The sequence below is a fragment of the Anser cygnoides genome, chromosome 2, assembly GCF_040182565.1.
Source record: "Anser cygnoides isolate HZ-2024a breed goose chromosome 2, Taihu_goose_T2T_genome, whole genome shotgun sequence".
Lineage (NCBI taxonomy): Eukaryota > Metazoa > Chordata > Aves > Anseriformes > Anatidae > Anser > Anser cygnoides.
Genome location: NC_089874.1, coordinates 141,569,446 through 141,585,538, shown reverse-complemented (window position 1 = coordinate 141,585,538; position 16,093 = coordinate 141,569,446). Strand labels below are relative to the sequence as shown.

At 44.6% G+C, this 16,093-nt stretch overlaps 1 long non-coding RNA gene across 1 annotated transcript; it reads right to left on the bottom strand.

The window, feature by feature from the left end:
* Positions 1–11,337: 11,337 nt before the first annotated feature.
* On the bottom strand, positions 11,338–14,266 carry LOC106035330 (uncharacterized). The gene is made up of 3 exons (XR_001206697.3): positions 14,163–14,266; positions 12,602–12,662; positions 11,338–11,717 (listed from the first exon to the last, which is right to left on the bottom strand). It is a non-coding gene; the product is annotated as an uncharacterized lncRNA (long non-coding RNA).
* Positions 14,267–16,093: the final 1,827 nt, after the last annotated feature.

Sequence of the window (16,093 nt, the reverse complement as noted above, 5' to 3'; positions counted from 1 at the left end):
AACACTTTATTTCACACTCATTTTGGTTACTGTCTGACTCAAAAGGTCTTTGAAACTGGAGGGACAGTTGTTCCATTTAATTTCCTCAGGTTTCTGAAAATATTTCACCTTTAATAGAAGTTAACATTTAAACTGATAATTTGTACATACAAATTGCTCCAAAACTGAGGAGCAGCCATATGTAGCATAGAGGAGTAGCATAGAAATAGTCTCCCAGAAGGTGTACTAGCAGTATCACTGCTGCTTTCTTACAGTCTTCTGTTTGCCAGGATCTGTATGAAAGAGAACAGCTCTGGATTCTATAAATTTTAAAGCTATCTTGCGATAAATCTCAATAAACTTCCATTTGAAATCGCAGATATATTCAATTTTCTTTGTTCTGGCAATCTCACAACATAAAGCTGTTATGTCTGACTTGCAGTTTTGCTAAAAGCACTGTCAGCAATCCCCCTTGTGTTATTCTTGCACTCCTATTCTGGCTAACGTGCTGGTGAGTGTGACAGCTTAAACAGATGATGGCTCGTGGCTTTTGAATGGCAGAAAACATTTGTTTCTTAGAATTAGTGCTTTATCTGTACCTTTTGTTCTTTAGATTCCTCTTGTCCCTTAAGAGTTTGCTGGAAATATGCATTCCACAGTGAGTCAGCATGGCCTGCTGGATGGAGCAGAAGGCAGATTTGGGAGTTATAAATCCAAGTGATTGCTTGCTGTGTGGCCTTAGAAAACTTACTTAACCTCTGCTTCCCCACCAATAAAATCAGCATAACTTATAAATCTTTGAGTGATGTTGTCATTAATACGTGTAAAGCTACGAAACTGGTAGCTTGCAGGCTTTTTTACATGAATTGTGTTAACTGCACCCAATATGTGCTATGCATAATCTAATGACAAAGGAATGTATATTCCTTGATATGTCATTTATTAACCTAATTGTTGCTTCCTGTTCTTTCCTTGGCACCCTTAGGCATGCATGAATTGCAGACATAAGCTTTGATCTGTCATCACTCACCAGCTGAGACTCCTGCACCAGTGCATGAAGTCCCGTTGGGTTTGGTGGCTGTGGGCAAGAGCAGCTGGTGCCCAGAGATGATTGAGGTTCAGTACCATGGTGAAGTACAGAAGACCTCCCTGTTTTCATCAAGATGTAATGGAAATGGAAGAAGACAAAAATACAGAAGCTGAGCTCCAGGTGTCTGGAGTTTCCTGACGTTTTTAAGAAACATTCTTGAGGTCAGCGCCTCTGGCTTGGCTTCAGAGTAGGCAGAGTAGGAAGGATTATGACCAAGGCACTTCCCTTTCTTCTTTCTGGTGGATGTAGGGGCTCTCACATTTCCCTGCTGAGCAGGGAATCAGTTTTCATTCTGGAAACGACTCTGGCAGCAACAGGATGTAAGAGCTACAAACTCAGAGCTTTGGAAAGTCTTCAGTGTCATTTCACCACTCCTAGCACATCATTTAATGACAGCACTTGATGGCCAGGTCCTAAATCCAGCACCCAGTCGCAGAAGTCAGGCCAGATGTTGCATGTGTGTGTGCATGAAGCTAGGGGAGTGCTCTCCAGCCATGTCTTGGACGAGCTGTGGAGTTACTTTGCTTAGAGTGCTCCGATCCCAGTTACTCAGACTTCCCCAGGGTGATGATTAACTTTTAAAAGGGGGCTCCTTTCTTTACGGCAGCATTTCCAAGTCTTATTCTGCTCCCTGGATTGCCAGTCCAGGCACTCACCCAGGATCATGTCTCAAAGGTCTCATTCAGCTCTCACATGGCCCTTGCCTGCACCTGGTCCTCTGCGATAGAGGTTGGTGTCAAACATCCTCACAGCCATGGAGGAGGTAAGTAGTTTGTGGTTACCCAGAAAGAAGAGATCAGGAAACTTTGGGGAGGAAGGGAAGCAAAAGCAATCAAGAAACAACTCCCAAGACAGGAGGGAGGAAGAGAAAAGGGAACACAAAAGAGAAAAGGGAACACAAGGTCCCGATGGCAGGTAGTACTTGATGAGGCTTTATTTTGGCTGGACAAGTCCTCATTGTGTGGTGGTAAAATTATTAACATTTATGATTCGGGATGTCTGACTAAGAAATTTATCCTAACTGAAAGAACATTCCTTCCCACTAAAAGCAAACGTTCTGTGATTGTTAGGGAGATTGCCTTGATTTTGGTGGAGCTTTCCGTGCAACATCAGAGACAAGTCTCACATGGAAACAGGCTAAAGAGTGTTCTCAGAGCCACAAGAGGTGTAAGTAGCCAGTCTTTGAGCTCCTGCATAAGTTTTGTTGTTCCTGTTTTCTTTTGTGTTGTGCTTTATAAAATGTCCTTTATCACAGATTTTATCGCACTGGCTTGGGGAAAGGTCAAGCGTGAACAACCAGGACACCTCTCATCAAGTGTTTATGTCTTAGCCTCCACTGGCCCCATGGACCAGCTAAGTGATCTGTCACTTCTTGATTGTTAAATTTAAAAGTAATAATTCTGATTTAAAAAAAAAAAAATCTCTCTCTACAATCAAAGGCTCATCTTCATTTAGAGCAGTTGTGTCCTTTGCATTCCCTTACTTGGCTGCTTGCTCGTTTTTCATGAGGATAAACATAGAGTTTGAGGGAATTTCCCAGGTGGAAACTCCCCGTTCTTTATGAGAACGCTGTGTGCGATGGTAACTGTCTGCAACAGCCACTTCACTTTGCTTTCAGGCCAGTATCCTTTTTATTAGCTTCACTGTCTTTCTCGGGAGGAGGAAAAGGCTGAGAAGAGGACTTACTGGCCCCTTATTAGTTGTCCAGATTCCAACCTCACTTTCCCCGCTGTAAATCCAGAGTAACTCCACTGAAGCAGTGCCATGACTCTAGCTTTTGGCTATGGAATTGCCACTCCTCATCGTCATGAGGCTCATCGTGCACCCAGATATCCGGCACAGATTGACGGTACTGTCCAATAAACAAAACCATTCCTTTCCAGCTGTATGAATTGTGGGCAATTCTCCAGCGATCCACAGTCCAGAAAAATATTTTTGGATATGAGCTGCTCATTAGTTCATCGGAGATATTTCCATGCTTTAGCTGGGCAGCTAGCTTAGAACAAGTAACTTATTCAGGGGGTTTTGTCTTTGCTGTTCCATGAATTTAAATATCTGGATATAATTAATGATAGGAACACAACAGGCCAGGAATCCTGAATGACAGTTACTCTGAATGGGGAAGAGATTGGTAAACTTACATTGCTTAAATGCTGTCCCTGGCAGACTGTAGCTTATTAAAACCCCATTAAAAATGTAGATTCCTCCACTAAAGATGAGATTAACGTTTTTTTTTATCACCAAATACTCTTCTAGGACTTTGTACAAGCTGTAAACCAACAAATTTCTGTGCAGTCGGAGATCACAAGCTCCAGCAGATTTTTATCAGAGCCACCCAGCTGCACAGTCCATGTTGAAGACAGACTCCTGTAATCTGCCAAAGCTAGGTTGTTGGGTTTGATTTTATTTTTAATGAACCAGTTCTAAAATGAGATATTTGCCTGCTTTTGCAAGCCTAGATGATGGAGACACTGCTTTGATTGAACTACATTAATGAACAGACTGAGCCATTCCAAAAGCTCTTTCAGTTTAGGTCCGCTCAGCTCTCTGCAACTTCAAAATAAATTTAGGTTTTAGAAGGGATGATTCTACAGTCTAATGATCGCGATCCTTTCCTAAGCAATTTTAAGAAAAATTGCCATAACAAGTGCAAGTCTACAGCCTGTTCCCTCAGCCCTTGCAGGTACAGGTACTGATGTGCTGGAATTCAGCAGCAGTGCTTGTGTTCATAAAAATTGCCTGCAAAAGATGTGCAAGGTCATTCTTAATGCACGGAACTTGGCTGCTTGGTGAGTCTGGCTAAATTAAATATTGATTAAAATGCTCTGCATGCAACACCTTTAGCTTTAAACACTGCATGTGTTTTCTTTATATTGCAAAAATTAAGGTGTCCCGGAGTTTTAATAATGGGCTGCTTTAAGGACCAAGTCCTTGGAAGCAGGAAAATTCTTCTGAGTAGCATGTTGGAAAGCAAATGTGAAGGTAAAGCGAGCTCTCCATAGGGCTGGGAGAGCAGGTTAGCCATCTCCGCAGAGTATAAACCAGAAAGTCTAAATGAACTAGACTAGATTTGTCTTTCTGTATTTACACAAAGTAGAAAGCCGTATGACTCAGGGAAGGATTAATACTGCCTCACTGGGAACAATGAATTCAGATTCTTTGAAAAATAAAATAGAAATTCAGTTATGTAGTTCCCTCACCCCATTCTAACGGCACCCTGCCTCATGAGTTTGCAGTGACTGTCTCTGCTTTCTGTGCTTATTGATCATCTATATTACTCTGAAGGCCCTTCTGTGAGAAAATGATCTTATCCTGCAAAGTATACTTCATGGGTATTAAAAAGGGAAGTGATAAATTCTGTGCTGTTTGCTTAATTTACCTACCAGGTATCTTTTCTCCACCAAGCTAACAAGGAAGGACAAAGGCCAGCACAGGCTCTGTAAATCACAGAGTAGTTTCAGAGAGTCTGATGTGCATGAGATTATCATCACAAAAGTCTTCCAGAGACCTTGCAAGTGCTGGGTTCTTGAGAGGAAATGGCTCCCATTCTAACTAGTGGCAATAGAGTTTGAGGTTTGACCTTTTTTTTTAAGAACTTCTCCTCCCATCTCCCTTTTATGGGGATCTTTATAGTTACTATGAAAACAAAGATGTAACAGGTATGAAGGGAGCTTTGTAACACTGAGACAGCGGGGTGTGTGAAAACAAGATTTTATGAGTAGACGGTATTCACGTGCGTGACTGTGTATGTTCAAGAGAAATACGAGTCAAATACAGAAAGGATGTAAACATGGATGTGAATAGACTAAACCTGGCTGGTGTGTGCTGAGAAAGGAAGGAAGGAAAAAGGAAGTATAGCATGGAAAATCAGGGGCCAATTCTATCAAAGTCAGATTAGGCAAACAGGAAGCGAACAGACTCAGAGTTGATGGGGTTACTCCGGATTTAAATACCTGTTTAACTGAAAGCAGTGCCCGGCCTTAAGCAGTGACTCCACACTTCTCTATGTTCTCCCAGTTCTTTCCTCCGTACAATGTCTTCCCAGCATTGTAACGTGTCTGATTCACCATTTCACAAAGGTAAATCATCTGTAGCTTAGTGTTCCCCAGCTACGAGCCGGACCAGTTTGTGTCGGGCACAGCACAAGCGTCCTGATCCTCCACAGCACGCAAACCTCGTTCAGACATCCCCGAGTGTTAATCACCACCGTACACTAGAGATGAGACTGGTGATGGCAAGGCTCAGTAATAATAACAGCTGTTGTATATCTTTGATAGGAGGTGCACCAGGAAGTGAATTGTTTCCGGAGAGATACCAGCTGCCACTACAGGTGTCCGAGCCACAGCCTGCAGAAGGCAGCAAGGTATTTTCTGTAGAGAGCACTGGGACTAACAAGACATGACACTTTTCATGCTACACAGAATGAAAAGCGCAGACCACAAAGCTGACCTTAGTGTCCCTCATTCTTTTAAAAGTATGCATATACGGCACTATGCTGTATGGACGATTTTTGTTTTCTGCCCCAAAAGTTACTTCGATCTGTTTGTGGCATTAATTTACAATCAACTTTGGGATTTCTTCTGAAGCATGCCATTCATTTGTGGTTTATATTTTAAAACATCACAAAAATGTTTGCAATAGCATTAAATAATAGCCATCACTCACACTATCCAGCCCTCAAGTACATGGTTTGCTATGAGGATTGTCGTGACACAGTATGCCATGACTCTCTCAGGTCTTTCTGTCCCAATGGCAAAAACAAGAAACTATTTTCCACCCCAAGATACACCCATTGGTACGTACTGCATAGCCATATTTTACAAAGCTTTCATTCTATGTGGCCTTTTATGATTAGCCACATCCCCATCATCCTTGAGTGCATTCTAGTAATGCCTCGGGCACTGTGTCTAGCGTCTGTCCAGTAGGGTTTGTTCTCCCACTGTTGCCATGTAGCCACGCTTTACAATTGAGCTATTCAAAAAAAAAAAAAAAAAAGGCTTTCTAGACAGTGTTTCCTGCTATTTTTCCTCAAACTTCCCTTCCTCAGATAACGCCTGTCTTCATTCAGATAGCCAAAGCAACTTAGCAGGCTACTCAGTAGCTTCGACACTTGCAGTTGCTGTGTGGGAAGATACAGACTTTTTTGACTCAAAATAGCTCTTCTGTGAACTTGTTTGCTATTGCCTTTTCCTGCCTCCTAAGACCTCAAGTAGTTCCCTGAGTTGGGTTGTTGGAAAGCTCTCACTAAGCTCAGCGGAGCCTTCTCAGTAAGTTTTCTTCAGCTTCTTTGCAAAAAGCATTCTCTTCAAGTGCAATTTTTCCATCATCCTCCCTCTGTCCAATTCAGTGTTAGGAATGAATCAGTCGTGAAATAAATCGATCATCTGTTCAAATCAAGTCTGGGGTTCCCCAGTTCAAGAAATTCATTGATAAACTAGAGCAAGTCCAGCAGGGGCTCACCAGGATGGTGAGAGAGGCAGGCAGAGCTGGGTTTGTCTGGCTTTATCAAGAGCAGGCCAAGGTGAGATGTTTCTGCTCCTTACAACTTACTAATGGGTGCCAGACTCTTCTGTCTGGTGCATCATAGCATGAACGGAATGGGCACAAACTGCAGCAAGGGGAATTCTGCTGAGGTGTTAAGAAGATAATTTTCAGTGTGAGCATAGTTATACCCCAGAACGGGCTGCCCAGAGAAGCTGCGTCCTTTCCATCCTACCAGGCATTCCCAACTTGAGAGGACTAAGTCCTGAGGCACCTGATCTCAGCTGGACACTAGGTGGAAGGAGGGACAAGACTACTTCCCAAGGTCTCTTCCAACCTAAAAGACCCTGATTCTAAGGGGAACGGGCTGCTACGGGGAGGGTCAGCCCCACTGGAAGCTATTGCTTCTCATATGTAACCCACTGGTTAAGGGGGACGTAAAATGCTTTTCCTGCCATCCCATGAAAAGAGTTGAGATTTTAGAATTTTTGCATTCTTTTAGTAGGTCAACACCGAGGCCTTTCTAGGTTTTGTCTGGTTTGGGTTTTGTTCTTCTAAAAGGACATGAGAAAAGATGAGCTGTTTGTCTGGTGATCAAGTATTAATTGAACCTGAACTTGGAATTCTTTCATCTAAGAGTGGCCTGATCTTCAGACCAGAAAATGCTGGCCTCCCCCCACTTTCCCTGGCACAGTATATATTATCAGGAAACAAATAGCTCCAAAAAAAGGGAAAATAAGACATTTTTGTTGGGAAAATAATGTCGTTGGAATTGTCTGACCAGGTCTATGTGGTTCCCACGGTGCGGAACCACACAGCACATTTAGAACAAAAAGTAAAGAAAAAACTCAGACTGCAACTGCTGTGTTTCTGAAACAGAAGGAAGTTGTGAAGACAGACAGCTAGTTACTGGGGCTGGAAGCTGACCGGCATCTTGAGATTAACACCTCTGAAATGTGAAATACATCCCTAGGGAGATTATGATTGTAGATGCTAGAGCTTTGCTTTTGTGTCTCATGCAGTACTGATTGCATTTGATCTGAGCAGTGTCTTTCCACATTAAAAAGCAAGAAGACTTCAGGCTTTCAGCTCATGTGGTCTATCTTGTGACTGGGATGCTTTAGTGTGTGGCAAGAGAGACAGTGGTAACTACAATTCTGGAGCAGATTGTGAGCAACTAACAGGAACAAAATTATTTCAGTGATAAAAAAACGTGGCTCTTATCTTCTTTGGATCATTCAAAGAGTGGAAAGGGGTGTAAATCTGTTATAAGTATCCCATGAAATCCTTGTTGGCTGGTTCTTCACCACCCCTTTTGCCAGTTATAGCTAAAAAAAATGCTCTTAGCTGCATAATGGTGCCTAGGACATCACCCTGTCAGCCAAGTCTGAAGAGGTGAACGTGGGTTAAAAAAAACGGCCCTTGTCATTCTCACTGCCTCTCCTTCACTTGAATCCAGGCGGCATTCAGCTGAGAATTAAACATTTTATCTTTCCATTTTAATCTTTCATCGCAGTTGTGAGCTCGTTGGGGCAGGTGTTGCCTCTGCCTGGGCGACCAGTGCCTGCCCCAGGAAGTTTTGGCCACTGCTGCCATCGAGTAACCCGTGCCACCAGACATCCAGGTGTGGGCACCGCTGTGCTGCGAATAACGGTGACAGCAGAATGGGAACCAAGAGGAAAAGGTATTTTTATGCTGCGAGTAATTACAGAGTATTTAGGGAGAACATGTGAAACAGCAAGAGCCACACTACCTTGCTGCGTGTTAGCTTTCACTGTTAGGCTACGTTGTCTTGAACATTGCTAAGACTTTTTATCTAGTTCCCAAATTGCTTGGTGAATGCCAGAAAGGTTATGCTAAGTGGATCGGATGGTTGGAACCATTGCTTTCTCTAGTGACCAGCTGCAGAAAGAACTAGCACAGAACTGACAAAGTGCCTTCTACAAAATCTCTGGTGTTGAAATGTCACTGGAAGGAGAAATGGACTGACTTTATCTGGTTGGCATTTGGGTGAGGCCCAAGAAGGCTTGAAGCTGCCCCTTGCCATCACAGGGACATTTGGGAGTTTCCAAAGAGCCTCATAGCACTTGGCTTCCCACAACCACCTTGCAAATCCCAGGAAATCTTTAGCTATGACGTATGTGTTGTCTTCATTCTGGTCCTGTTCAAGTACAGGTTAGAGACTGCAGGGCCGAAGCACAGAAGACACTGAAGCTGTGGCTCTGGATGCGGTGGCACGGCTCCTTACAGCCCTTCCTTGGGACTCCATCACATTTCTTCACTGCTCTTTGTTACTCTCCATGGCCGTGCAGCCATGTAACCCCATCAAAACCCTCAGAGAAAGGGTTTCTCTTAACACAGGGTTAGAAACACACCCTGCTGCACAGCCACCTTCAGCCGAGGGAGCAAAAGCCTTCCTGGAGGTCCTCAGTAATGATCCCACTGCTCAAGACCCCTGCCTGGATCCCTGCTGTGACCTCTGGATCCCACTGCCCTCTCTGGTTTCTCATGTCCTGTCCCCAGCCATCAGTGCCGACACTGTGCTGTCCCCAGGGCATCCTTTCTTGGTGCTGAGAGGGGAGGACGTCCCTGCCAGGCTGCTAAAAACATCTTTCCTCAGAAAGTGCTTCACCACCTCCAAAGGCAGGACATATCTCCAGAAAAAAAAAACAACAACACTGCTTTCCTGAACAGGGCCACTGTATTCAAACCAGGCAAGGGAAGTTTTTAAATAGCTCTAGCAAAGCCTGTTTACTAAGCCTGTGAGCTCTCAGACCATGAGAGGGAGCCTTTAAAATGCTGTCTGTGTACAGGAAAGCCTTTTGTCTCCTGGAGTTCACAACCAGCCCCGTCCTGGCCGTGCGGTGCTGGCAACCAGCAGGCTCCCATCCTTCACCCCTCAGCCCCTGCTGCCAGCTTAAAGCGACCGATGCTGGTGGCCGGCAGGGACGCAGCCGTCGGGTTTTGGAGCTGCTCTTACCTGTGTTTGCATTCCAAGTGCACAGCCTGCGGTCTCTGAAGGAGCCTGCTCCAAACCTGCCTGCCTCTGCCTGCGACAGGTCACGTACCACCACGGGGGACTCAGACAAAGGGGTCTCCTTGGCTCACTTACAGCTTTCCGTCCCCCCGGTCTCTGGGTTTCCTCTTAACAAACCATTAGGCTTCAAAAGAAATCGCATGCGAGAGGTTATACACAGTTTAGGGGGTGCTAGTTGTTACACTGTAAGCCTTAATGAGTAGTTTTATCTCACTGTGATAAGACCAGTATTTCTGATAAACCCGTGGCGATGACACGGGAAGTCCCACAGCAACAGTTACACAAGACCTGCCTGCAGCTCCAGCCAGAGTGACAAAGTGCCCGACGTTTGAGCAGCCAGCTCTGCCGCTGCGATGTCTGTCATCGGGGCTTGTTTTAGATGCAGTTATTCTCTCCCGTGGCCTAATTTCATGTCTCTAACACTGGGGTCTTCACCTGAGAAGAAGTCAACGCCTTGCAGTGAGGCAGAGTTGAAAACATTTGAATTTCTTAATTATACATCTAGATTATTGAGCATTCAGCCTTGGAAGAGATGGTCTTACTAAAAGTGCTTAAATTTTCAAACTTGCAGTCTTCTGCAAAACATCCTTATTGTGTTATTTTGTGCTTTGTACCTGTGGGTAGTTAGACATACAGGACAACTTGAGGTCCTGCTGGATGGGCTATTCTTCTTGAGCTGTTGCGTGGAAGTCTTCTTGAGCTTTTAAAACTATTTTTTAATGAACAGCATGTAACATTTTGATACGCAGCCCTGCTTTTGGAAGACGGGTTGGAACGTTTTTATCTTTAAGTTTGCAATTTTTCTTACTGTGCAAATACCCCTAGACAAGGAGACAGATCTAATCTTTGCAAGAGGCCCTTTCAGGCTTATAACCACAGCAGGCTCTAACCTATATGGACACCCTTTGAAGGTGCCTTGAAGCATTTATCTGCAAACTCACCGAAACTCGACCATCTGATCAGTTCCAATATTGACAGCCTCTGCTCAAATGCTCCAGCATCCACCCAGTGCAACTTGCTTCTCCTTCCCTTGGATCGATACTGGCTAAGGAGGGTGCATGTAACACATCAGGCTCGTTCACAGGACTATTACTGCTTTCTGTCAAACCCTTGGCCAAAGGGAGGGACCCTGCAGGCAGTTTCTGCTAAGAAAAAAATAACAATAAACAGGTTTTTAATGCAATGCCTTTCATTTACAAAGTATGTGAAAAGTCTGTTTCTTTTAGAGCAGAAGAAATGAAATAGGAGTGACAGCATCTTGGAGCTGGGAACAAAGGCATTATCTTTCAGCCAAAAGTCTGTACTAGGGCGGGGGGATTTTTCCTGCTGTGAAGAGCTCTCTGTTTGTCTGTGCTTACTTGCTATCTTCTCTCTCTGCTGTGTCTGCGTGTCTTTTCGATTCGCACAAACCACCAGAGATAGCACTGGGATCGCTCTGCCTTTGTTATGAGTTGCTTGGTTCCAGAAGGGAGCCTGAGCCTTTCTGTAATGATGGGAAGTGGATATGTCCAACCGCTCATTTATTGTTGTAATAGCTCTAAGGACACAGACAAGGAAAGGACTGTGGCTCTCATTTTTCATTAGACCAGCCTTTGTGCTCAAAAGCTGTATGTAAATCTCTGGCCAAACAAGTTCTTTTTTACAGGTCTGAGACAGAAGCAGCAAATGTAGAAGCAACAAATTGGGAGCAATTGCTTTGGATTCACTTTACTTTTAATAATAATCACTTTAAAAGAACAAGCCTGTGGACCACAGAGGGTGGTGCAAGGGGAGAGGTGATGTCCTCGGGGGGGGGGGGGACAGCACCAGGTAGGGAGCACCTGAGGTCAGAGAGGGATTAGAAAGTGAATGAAACGTGAAACGTTGCAGGATGCCACGAGGCAAACTTCTCTGCTGAGCTGCTGAACTTCAGTAGCCAGCAGAGGTGAATGTTATCCCCTAGGCTTATTTCCTGCACGTCTTCCTTGAGAACTGACAGGCAGAGATGGGGTGGTTGCTTTGTGAGCGCTGTCCTCTCATGGGAAGGTGGCTGAAGGCTTGTCTGGGAGAGGTCATCCCGGCGGGCAGCGGCCCGGGGCTCTCTTCCTCAGGGACTGCAGCCCATCTCAGCTAGGGTCGTCCACACCAGGTCTGCAGTGGGAAAAGTAATAAAAAGAAATCCGAAGCACAGCCATGTGGATTTTCTAGTGATCTTTTTTTTTTTTTTTTTTTTTTCCTTGCCTTGTCTTGTTTTGTCTTGTCTGACAAACTTGTCTGGCTATCCCCAAGCCTTTCTGGGTATCTTTTCTGACACAGAGAAGCACACCACCGACTCCCTCCAGGTTAGCTGAGCTCTGACAGGGCGTGAATGTGGTTATATGTGGGTGTGGTGTTATGCCTGTGTTTATCAAAATCAGATAACACCAGAAAAGCTAATTACGACTTTTAACTGCTGTTGCAATCTCCTCTGTGGAAGAGAAGTTTTCACATGAATATTTCTTGCATTAGAGGTGAAACTAGATCCCTGTCCCGCACTTGCTGTGTTTGGAGCGTGTCCAAAGGCTCTTAAAACAGGCATTCCGACTGGAATATGTCATGGACTATTCTCGCTCCCAGCTCTGACGGGTTTCCAACGGGGAGCTGGAATGCAGACCTCCCAGTCACACGCAGGAGTGGCTGCGTTTGGGGGGGCTCACATTACAGTCGAGAGAAAATAAGCACCAAGGCAGGGCCAACACCGCAGGAAGATGACAGAAGGAAACAAGCAAATGCCATGTGCTGCGTGCAGGGAGCTCAGCAAAACTGCGCCTCTGCAAATCTGCGTTTAATGCTGGCCAGAGCTGAAGTCAGTGCAATGATTAGCTGGGATTTACACATGTATGCTTCACTAAAAAGTTCTTTTTAGTTCTTTAAAAGGCGAAAACCCACAGTAGAACGGCCTGCCTGTAAAGTACAGTGAAAAGCAAGGAGAGGAAGAAGCAGCTGAGCTAAGATGAGCATTAGAGCATAGAAAACTCCTCCAGGCAGAGCATTACCTGCGAAGTCCCCTTCATTCATCCTCTGGTCAGCCCACCTCCCTTAGAGGGGACAGCCCTGCTGTAAGAAGAAAGAAGTGTAAATATATATTTTCTGAGCTTGGGATAATTTCATTTCATTCCTTTGTTTCCCAGGATTGTTTTAAACAAACAGACCCACCCCCTCCCAGCAAATACTTCCTACTCCCTTCGGGATTCTGTCAGATTAAACCCAGAATATCTTTGAGAGCTCATGTTAAAATGATTCTATTTTCACCTGTTGGCAGTCCTGAATATTAACCTATTAACCAGAACGGGCTGTGATGATAAAAATGTTGATCTCTCTGGCTGTGGAAAGAGCGACATTATGTAAAGCTTGCTGATATTTAATTTGCAAACTGAATTGCACCTATTTAGGGAGGAAAAAAAAAACCAGCAACGCTCATATTGATGAGAAATTCTGCATTTAAAAACATTCCTTATTAATGATTCAAAACATACAGTTCTGAGGCGTTGTAAACAAGTTCAGCATTCTGTACACTAATCCATAACCATTATCATATGTAGGGAACAAGAAGTTACTCACAAACAGATGTTCCTTCTGCCAAACCCATTCATTTAATGCACATTTTACTTTCCAAGTCCTTGTTAGCAACTTTCTGTGGTGGGCGGATTACATGAAAGGATGGAAAAGCAGGGATTAGCTTGCCTGCAAAGGAGCAATGTCTTGGTGTTTGTTCTGGAGTCTTTTCCGTCTTGCCTTGCAGTGGAGGAGTTATTCATCCTGGACATATTCTCGCTGCCCTGAAGGGCACTCCGCTTTGTTTCCAGATGCTGCGAGGCACCAGGAGATACCAAACTTGTTCAATTAGCAGAGAGCTGCATCATTAAAGGTGTTGTGTGCGCTGGCCAGTCATGAAACGAGGCGTTCACAAATGCTTATGCCCAGAGAAGGCAATTACCTTGCCATGAGTTACCGGTGAGCTTTCAGGGAAAGGTATGCCAGAAGCTAAGGGTGGAGGAAGAACTACTGCTCAAAGCATGACTAATTTCAAAGTTACTTCATGTTCTCAGGGCCTAGTTCAGTTGGGTTTTTGGTATCTCCAAGTATGGAGATCCCACCGATTTATGGGCAACCTGATCCACTAGTTAAATGCTCTGGTGAAATCTTTTACTTATGTCCATACGGAGTTTCTCTTGCAATTTGCAACCACATCTACTGTCTTTTTGCAACAACCATGTAAATCCCTATTAGGTAGATGTAGATGGAGAAAAGATGCTCCCTCAGCCTTCTCCAGGTTTAAACAAATCCAGTTCTCTCATCCCTTCCTCGTGCCTCACGTGCTGCAGCACTTTGACCGTCTCGGTGACCCTCTTCTGGTCTCCCTCCAATTTGTCAATGTCGTTCTTTTACTAGGAGCCCCAGACTGGGCGCACTAGTTCAAATGCAGTCTCATGTATGCTAAATAGAGGGCTTTCTTACAAGGAAAGGGGCTGTCGTGAATTAAAAACCTGAAAAGGCCGTGCTAAGCTCTCTGAAAACTTCATCACTGCAGTTAGTATCTACAAAACTATCCCTTACCTGAATGCCTCCTGAGCAAGCCAAGGAAAAGAAGACAGAGCCAAATTCTTCTCAGTGATATTTAGTGAAAGGACGAGAGGCAATGGGCACAATCTGAAATACAGGAAATTCCATTTAAACATTAGAAAAAAAGTCTTACTGCGAGGGTGATCCAACGCTGGTACAGTTTGCCAGAGAGGCTGTGAAGTCTCCATCACTGGAGATACTCAGAACCCAAGTGGACATGGCCCGGAGCAAGCTGCGGTGGCCAACCCTTCTTTGAGCAGGGGTGGGTTGATGGAAGATCATCAGAGGTGCCTTCCTACCTCAGCTGTTCTGTGAGCTGCTAGGTGAGATTAATGCAGTAGCTACACATTTAGGACATTTAGTCACAGGAGGAGGGGATTTCAGTTACCCACATTTGGACCAACACCTCAACACCCCATCAAGATGAGATGCAGAGACAGGATAAAGGATGGAGAGAGATTCCTTATCAGGGAGTGTAGTGTCAGGGCAAGAGATAATGGTGATAAATTTAAAAAGGGGAGGTTTAGATTAGATATAGGGAAGAAATTCTTTACTATGTGGGTGGTAAGGCCCTGGCACAGGCTGCCCAGAGAAGCTGTGGATGCCCCATCCCTGGAGGTGCTCAAGGCCAGGCTGGATGGGGCTTTGGGCAGCCTGGGCTGGTGGGAGGTGTCCCTGCCCATGGCAGGGGGCTGGAACTGGGTGGGCTTTAAGGTCCCTTCCAACCCAAACCATTCTGTGATTCTATGATTTTATGGTTGCTTCCCCAAAAACAAACAAACAAACAAACAAACAAACAAAAAACTACCCACAGAACCCACAAAAAGATGGCGTTCCGCATTTGGTCTGGAGAGGTGCAGGGAACCTACTTCAGGAGGTGTTAATGGGAGCGCAGATCTGTGATAACAACCACAGTACAGTTAGGTCAGTGTTGCAATGGGAGAGAACACCCCAAGTGAATCCAGCATGTGGATATGCAGTTTCACAAGTGGTGTATCAAAATGAGATTTTTTTAAATAAATAAATAGGTAACTTAAAAGGAGCAGTCCACAAAGCACGAGGGAAAAGGCAACCTAGATGTTTTAAAAAAAAAATATATTAAAATCTTGGGTAAAGGTTGTGCCACAATGTGAAAAGAAAACAATGCAATCCAAAAAGGCCACTTCACCACTCAGTAGGAACACTAAGGATGCTATCAGAGGGTAAGAAGTTGATGTTTAAAAAAATGGGAAGCTTACCCAAATGGGTAGAACAGTAAAACCTATACAATATGGCAAGTCAACCATACACCAGCAATTAAAAGGGATAAAAAAAAATAAAGTGTGTTGAGCCTTGCAAAGACTGGTAGCAAAAGTTCTTTACATAGCAAACAGAGGAAGCAGGACCAGGCACCAGACCGATGAGTCTGATTTCCATCCCCCCTGTGACAGCAGAGCCATAAGGTCACTGAACACATGGACAAACGTGATGTCAAGGATGTCACATGTCCGCAAGGGGCAATCCTGCCTCATCAGTCTACCACAACTCCTTGAGGGCGGTAACAAGGATGTAGGTAAGTTGAACAGACTGGATTTGAATTTTCAGAAAGCTTCCTCAACAAAGGCTGTGAGGATCCTAAGCCACCACGGACTGCAGAAAGTGTCTTTTGTAATTTGAAAGCAGAAAGGGAAGCATGGGGCTTGTCAAGATGGGGATAAAGCAGCATCAGGACCTCTGTGAATCAGTTCTGAGTCTGGGCTTCCCCCAAGAGGCCTCTCCGTTTGCCGCTGTTAAGAGCAGAGTGCTGCGTGGGCTGCATCAGCGGTCAGATCCAGGAGGGCATTTTTAGTGAAATTATCTTCCAAAGAATAGAGGCGGGTGGTAAATCTCGCCACCTGGCAGCAAGGGGGCAAGTTGGTAAAAGAAAAAGCAACAGTCCCCAGGAA